Consider the following 8226-nt stretch of genomic DNA (forward strand, 5'->3'; position numbering starts at 1 on the left):
ATATATATATTGAAATTTAAGCCTTTTGTATATATATATATATATATATATATATATATATATATATATATATACACATTATATTATGATTATTTCATAGGCGTTTAGCTTATTTTATTCATCATCATCATAATCGTCATCATCGTTGTTATCACTATTATTACAATTGTTATTACTATTAATATTATTTCAAATACGCCTACTATTAATATAATCAGAGTCTACAAAGAATGATATTATTAACATAAATAATTTTGTTAATATTATCATTAATCATTTTATTTATTTGGAAATACTAAACCATCTTCATTATAATGTAATCTTCCGTATACAGGTGAACAGGATGGATAGCTAGATCTATGGAAACTTTTGATTAATTAATTTGTCAGTTGCCATATTTCACGTTAAAGACAATTGCAGATGAAAGAGTATATACACACACCTGCTGACTAGCGAACAACATCTAAAATTGTCTAAATATAAATACGAAGTTGAAACTTCAAGCGGAATTGATTCAATTTAACATTAATAGCTTTAGACACCTTCAATGAGGGGGAAGGGATAACAAATTATCATCTAATATCAATGATCTGTGTTTAATTTCTAAACAAAAAAATACATAAACATACAAAAGTGTATATACATATTCTAATGTTTATTGATCTATATATATACATATATATACATACATATACATATATACTTATATATATATACACAAATTGTGAATGAAACATTAGAAAATAGTGTAGCCACTAGCAAAGCCTAGATCTAGGCTTTGCTACTGGCTACACATTCACTAATCACCCTTGCAGTCTGCTATTATGTAACATAAATTTATGTTGTTTCACCCAGTCATTATTTTCTAATGTCTCATTTACGTTGAGAATGTCCTGAAGACAGGACAAAATATTCGTGCCAAATAAAAATGTTCCTATAATACGTCAACTGTGTATGATTTTTTTTATCGTACCAATGTCTATATTTTCTATATATATAATTATATATATATATATATATATAACATATATAAGATTGCCTAAATATATAAAATTGCCTAAATGACTAGTAATCAGTAGTAAAAACGATTTTATATTTTTCCATAATTATAACGTCATTTGATTTGATTTGTAAAATTATTTTTTATCGTATAGGCCTACTCGATAAATGTTTATAGAATCGTGCTAATATGAAATCTTCTCTTATTTCTTTAAATTTCTAAAGTTGATTTTTACCTTTTTATCGTTAATCGTTATCGTCATAAACAGGCCTTAAGATAGATTATTAACACAGATTAATTAATTGTAAAAATCATGGGCGTCGATCGGTGGGGACACGTCTCCTACTTTTTAAAGTAAGGGTGCCATCATATCAATTGTCTCCCCTACGTTTCACCAAACTTCTATAGTTAAAACCACACTTTTCAAAGCGAGTGGAAAGAACAACTACAATTACGAATGACTGTCATGAATTTTGCCTATTAACTTGTGCTCTGTTCCAAGGGCAGTGAGTACTCCCGGATCCATACTGACTATACTTAGTAAAAACGAAAATTATTTGTTCATTTCGTTACCATCTCAGTAACCACTCCATCGATTTTATGGATGCAACGGTTATCAGAGGCGAAATTTATAATGAAAACAATGTACGTTGTTCAAATTTGAAGCATTTTTACAAACTTAAAGGTGCAATTTTTACTATAAACGATTTATTTCTTTTTTATATTATTAAGGCCGTATACTAGTGTTAAATATTATCTGCATACATAGATTCATGTTTTCCTGATTTCAAAAGAATTGTAGTTAGGCCTAGTCAATTGAATTTTATATAGTCGTTATTAAACAAAAATCACGGATAGGTCTGTCTATTTCCACTTATTTAATAGTGATACTACAAGTTTACGAACTCCGATGTTACTTGACGCAATCTGGCCATGACATCATGCAGGGACCCCGTGCCCCTTCCCTCACCGTCCCGCGAAAAATAAAAAAAAAAGAGTGAGAAAAAAATTAAGATGTGTTAAAGGGAGGAAAGAGGGAAAATAAGGAAGTGTCCCATGAGCTCAGTGGCGGTCACAGCAGTGGCTGAAAGAAGAGCTCGATTATTTTACAAATCACTAATTTTGAATTTTCTATTGATTTATGGCGAACACAACGTGACATTATATCCCCGCCGACGCCGATTTTTTTTCCAACGATTTCATAAAACCAGGATGTAAAATAGGAAAAAAGACGTGTAGTGTCCCCAACTAGAACACCTATCCATGCTCAGCCACCAACAATTAGGGGTCCCTGCGGCGATCCTACCCATAGGATCCTCGCTCTATAGCACCCTGATCTAAAAGAGCTTTGTTTATACATAACAGCATAATACCGTATGTCTCTGACAGGACATATAGGACATATATTATTCCATTGGGGATGGGGTGCCCAGCCGAGCAGCTCCCCCCCCCCCTACATTTGTCAAAAATAAAAAAAATCGAAATAAAATATTTCAATTTTAACTGTGAATGAGTGACATTTCCGAGCATCTAGGGGTGCCTTGTTCATAATTTGCTTTGCGACTTCTGTATAAAATAGAATATATAGGTCTATAATTAGTCATTTGCGACGCCGGTGAGGGAAGGGGGTGTCTAAGGGAGGGGATCATATCAGAGGAGGCTGCTTTGAAAAAGCATGTTATACCATCTGAAAATGCCACTTCCGAGCGTCTAGAGGAGCATATTCTTTCAAATTTGCTCTAAATTCTAAGGGAGAGGGAGCTGGTCTCCCGTCGGGAAAAGTTAATAATTTTGTAGATTGCTTTGAAAAAGCATTTTTACCACCTGTGAGAGGCATTCCCGAGCGTCATAGGGGGCGCTGTTTCAGTATATAGGGGCATATTCTTAAAATTTGCTCACCTCAGCCTCAACCATGGTGGGCTGGGGCTGAGGTGGGTATGTTCAACTATTTCTCCCACCCCCGTCAGAAAATGTCTGGATCCGCCCCTTCCGTGATAATGATAATTTAAGTAAATCACTTTTCATGTTAGTGAAATAAAAATGCTAACTAATGTTGTGTGTGCTTCCTATCTCCTTAGTCCTGTTTGATCGTAAACAAAAGTAAAACTCAAAAAGAGGAGAAAATGAACCGGGCATGATTATAATTACCAGGATAATAATATATATAATTTTAAAAAAAAATCTATTTTGATTATGTTGTTCATTATATTAAGGGAAAATTAGATTATGCTTTTTATAATTTTTTTTTCTAGAATTGAAAAGCTTTATATTACTTTTTTGAAGATAAATTAAAAAGCAAAATGTGTATAATTGTTCTGTTTTCTTTTCACATTTTCATTTATTATTTAATTTAGTGGGTGGCTCTCATTCTTGCGACATGGTCTTAATGAGAGTCTCCCAAATCCTTCAATTTCAATTTTCTTTTATACTTTTTTGTAACATTCTGTTGGATTGAATATATTGATTTGTGATTATGATTGTAATTGATAAATTGAAAAAAAAAAGAGTTATGATAAATATTTCAGTGATAGATTCAAAGGGCCCAGATGACCCACCCTCCCTATTTTTTTTCCAAAATTTAAAAGTGGAGAAAAAAGAAAATTATATCCGAATTCAAGTTTGAGAGTATACCATTCCCGGCCAACTAGAGGTGCCATAATCATAAATTTTCTTATCTCAGCTCAAACTATGGTGGGGCTGAGGTGGTCTAAACTCCATCTGTGAAAGTCCCTCTCTGGGCCCCCTCTATTTGGAATTCGTGGACCCACCACTGTATTTTGGAATTGTAGTGTGGAAATAAATGTTAATTGCATTCCTTAAAATTAATTAGATACGACTTATAAAAGGCTATAGACGCCAGAGCTTCGGGGTGGGGGACTTCGCCCACGGCCCCCGGTAAAGGCATTAGGCGGCCCCCTGCCACCGCCAGGGCTTGGGCCTACGGACAAAGACTGCCTTATTTTGCAATTCGCCCCCCCCCCCACCTGTCTCTTATACACTTGACGCCCTTTGTAAACTGAGCATGTGCAGGGTAAAAGCAGTAATACAAAGGCAGCGGTAGACTACCGTATGATCATGAAGTAATTATCATGAATACATATAGAAGTACATAGTAAAATATATGTGTGTATGCATGCTAGGGAATATTATCTATACCTTAATGTTTTAATGTTGCTAAGTAGACCTTAAAAATAGTAATATAATTTAGTAACTACAGCCAATAGTTGAATTTGTGCAAACAAACCATTAATTATAACTAATTACAAATTACTTTTAGGCCTATATACGATTTACTTACCGCCTCAGTATTCAGATTTATGTAAGACTACCAATTACAGGTAAACTGTTGCAATAAAAATATGAACTTCCTTAAGAAACTTAAGCCCAACATTGTTAGCATATATATTAAAACGTAACATAACAGTGCGGCGTATACTTCTTAATGAACGTCCTTTATTCGTGCGTCAAGAATTCGAAATTAACTCTCATTCAAGAAGAGGAGGTACGCGTCAATTATCCAATCAAAAACATCGTATTTTTTGACGACGGAATAAACTCTAAAGGTTTCCTTGGATACCCATAACAACTTCCAAGTATCATATTTTTAGATCAACACATTACGCAGCTATCGTTTATTAAAAGGAGAGAAAAGAGATCAGTAGTGCGTATCGACTATGTGGGATTATTTTTGAAAAAAAAATGACCCGCGGGCAGCGATTGTATTTTGCCCTATGCTGGAATCTCGAAATGTGATTCGCCATGCATGGTTTATAGCTAAATGGAAAGTGATATCGTATACCTTTTTGGCCTCAAACCAAGGATACGCTCAAATTGTTTATCAAATGAATGAATTGATTAAACTGTTGGAATATTTGATTCATTTTTTATTATTTAAACATAAAATAATAGAATGTATTTAAGGTTTTTAATAATATAATCAATATCATTTTGAACTTTAGTAATGTTATCTTAATAATCATCATTATCACCATCTGTGTTATTATTATTATTATTATTATTATTATTATTATTATTATTATTACTATTATTATTGTTGTTGTTATTGTTTTTGTTATTATTATTATCATCATCATTATTATTAGTATCATCAACATCGTCATCATCAACACTATCGCCACAGCTTACAATGCCACTGATGCTGCCGTCATCATCGACGTCTTCATCATCTTCGTAGTCATCACCCTCATCATTAGTATTTACTAGCATCATAATCATTAGTACCATTATCACAATATTATTATCCTCGTTAGTTATTTAAGAATAATGTTGTCATATGCAACATGGAAAATGAACGAAACTGCAACCAGGAATATTTAATTTAACAAGACACCTTATATATATATTGATTAAGTAATTAAAATCTTATACGTATGACGTATGCAAATTGTATTTCAAACAAAACACAATACGGTATAGCATTATACAAACGTGATTTTACGTCTAAAAGGAGAATTGAAATATACAACTGACAAACATTGGGGAGCGGATCTTTAATTAAGATACTAAATAATGAAAGCTTTGTATTTAATTAACTATCGAATCAAATTTGAGACGATATCGCCACTATTGAAACGAGATACAAGTTGCCATGCAACGAATAAAGCGTATTAGTGTCAAAAGCTATTCTACTGGTGCTTGTTAGGTGTAAGCTCCATGTGGTCGCCCCTAAAGCAGTTTTACAATTTGTTGAAAGCTGCAACATTTAAGAAGCCAGCATTTACCATTTGGTGAATGCTGGCTTTTGAAATCTATTATTCATACTGTTCAATATTGACACGTATTCTTGCGAAAATAATAGGCCTATGTCTAATAATTGTTACTCAATTATTTTTCATCAAAATTAACTCCGCTCTTTTATTTACCTATGAGGGGGTACTCTTGTTCAACGTCACACGTCAATATGACTAAAGCCTCATTCTCACCAAATCCAAATTTTCGGATCGGAAGGCCCTCTTAATCGATCAGATTTTCGAATCAGTGTGTATTGAATAATAATGGACGCTGGTGTTCAGTGCATCGGAAACGCGGTCTGATTTTCGTTTTGCATCAGATGTGAATGCAGCCTGTTTTCCGAATCGAAAGCTCTGATTGGTTGTCAATTTTTCGCTTTGTAAAAAGTAGGAAAACTCAGATAGAAATGTGACTACATATGCGCATGAACCGACGTTTTCGATTCGCGCGAATAAATTCGCCTAGTGGAAAAACAGGATTAAAACGAGGCGCGCGCGATCCTCTTAGACTGCCACTGACAAAAAAAAACAAAAAAAAAAAAAAAAAAAAAGGGGACAAAAAAAAAAAAAAAAAAAACGGCGACGCGTCGCCAATCATTCAATATAGATAGCATGAGTATATCAATATAAATGTATTAAATTAATTGGATCCCAGTATTGATAGACTTACATGAATGTTAATTAGACCTATTGATTCATCAGCCAGTGTAGGCCTATATAAAGGGCTTTCATTATTCTCTAGGTAGGATGAACTTGAAGAGAAAATTTATTTTATAGTTTTGAAATGAACATCAACAATCAAACCAAGAGCTGAAAGTGGTAACAAGCTAAACTAAAATAATAATAATAATAATAATAATAATAATAATAATAATAAAAATAATAATAATAAAAATAATAATAATAGTATAATAAGGGCATCAAAACCAAATTACTTAAAAGGACCCAGAGAAGCTCAATGGTGAAACGTTATCCGTATTAAAATGATGTATGCTTACATGTATCATAATTGATTTTACCAGACTGTAGAAGTAACGTTAACACATTAACAAACTTAGAAAAACATGGTCTCTTACGTAGTAAGACCACTATCACGTCAACCGTAATAAACCGGGAAATTGTGTGAATTTCATATCGAATATCGTAGTTAAATGTGGTTCCTCAGGCGACGAGCATGCGTCAGTTTGGCCTACACCTCATCCCTACAGCAACGTCTGTATTGAAATTCTATTCTTCACACTGGCTTACAGTCAGTTCTTGTTCTTCATCCTTTAAAGATTCAACAAGAAGTTATTACAGACAGAGACAAACAAAAATAATTGGTAACGTGAAAACTGTGAATTGTGTAGGCCTGTGGCGAAAAAGCAACATGCGCGAAATAGGCTGCTAAAGACAACAGCCGATGCATGATGACACACATCTTCTTGGAAAGCGAATTTCTTTCTGACAAAAATACAGATATGTGAACCAGCCGATTTTTAGATAGCATCTTTAATAACTCAATAAAAAATCATAAATTTATATCACTGTTGGTTTTAAAAAATGTTTAAATACTTATTCAAAATTAGCTATTACTAACATATTATATCATTAATGACTGTTTTTGTATTAAATATTTTATTATTTTGCTTCAATGAAACATTTTGTTCAAAAAATTACCAGAAAATAAACATTTCTGCCCTTTGTTTAATAATACCAGGTATTATAATAACTTTCTATTTAATATCTTCCAAACTGCTGGTAGTAGGGACTAAAAATTCAAGTTTTCATTTTTGTTAATTTACTATGATATCAATGACTCCTGAAAACAGCATAAAATATGAAATATCAATAAAGAAAACATTGTTACGTTGCTGTATCTGTAGGCAGTTGAAATTTAAACTGTATCACTGAATCGATTACTTATAACAACAAATTTGTGTGTACCCATTTACTTGATATCCAGGCTAATTAGCAAGACTTTTCAAAACACATTAGTTGATTGTGTAAAACGATGTTTTCTTAACTTAAGCCTATAACTTTTTATAGACATACTTTTAATGAAAAGACGGTCATCAATGTATTAACAAAGAAAACTTGATTGTAAGTCTCTAGCAACAGTTATGAAGATATTGACAAGCCACTTAACTGAAATTAAAGACCAGAAATGTATACGTTTTGGTTATTTTGGAACAAAGTTTGGATTAAACTAAAAAATTAAAATATGTATGTTCTAAGCAATAAATTATCTAACAATTTTTGGGTGCCCAAATATGAATGCAATTTATTACTGAGATGGCCATTTTGAATTCAAAAGTTCCACGATAATAATAGACGTTAAATTAATACACAGCATTTTATTAGAATTTATACATATATAAAGATAATTTGTGTCAAGCTTCGGTAATTGCACGACTGAACCACTTAGCTGTTCAATTAATAAATGTGTTTTAACGTTGAAGTTTATGCAACTAAATTACTAAGTTCATTCACTCT

At 32.5% G+C, this 8226-nt stretch overlaps 1 protein-coding gene across 1 annotated transcript in view; it reads right to left on the reverse strand.

Annotated features, from left to right (window-relative positions):
- Positions 1-4431, reverse strand: part of LOC117113435 (mucin-3A-like) — a 25526-nt gene extending 21095 nt beyond the window's left edge. Inside the window, exon 1 of the mRNA XM_033256767.1 lies at positions 4299-4431. The gene's annotated coding sequence lies outside the window, so the exon portion shown is untranslated. The remainder of the gene's footprint in view (positions 1-4298) is intronic.
- Between the last annotated feature and the right edge of the window lie 3795 nt (positions 4432-8226).

This window comes from Anneissia japonica, unplaced genomic scaffold (genome assembly GCF_011630105.1).
Source record: "Anneissia japonica isolate Jap-2015-1 unplaced genomic scaffold, ASM1163010v1 scaffold493_len2256704_cov171, whole genome shotgun sequence".
Taxonomy (NCBI): domain Eukaryota; kingdom Metazoa; phylum Echinodermata; class Crinoidea; order Comatulida; family Comatulidae; genus Anneissia; species Anneissia japonica.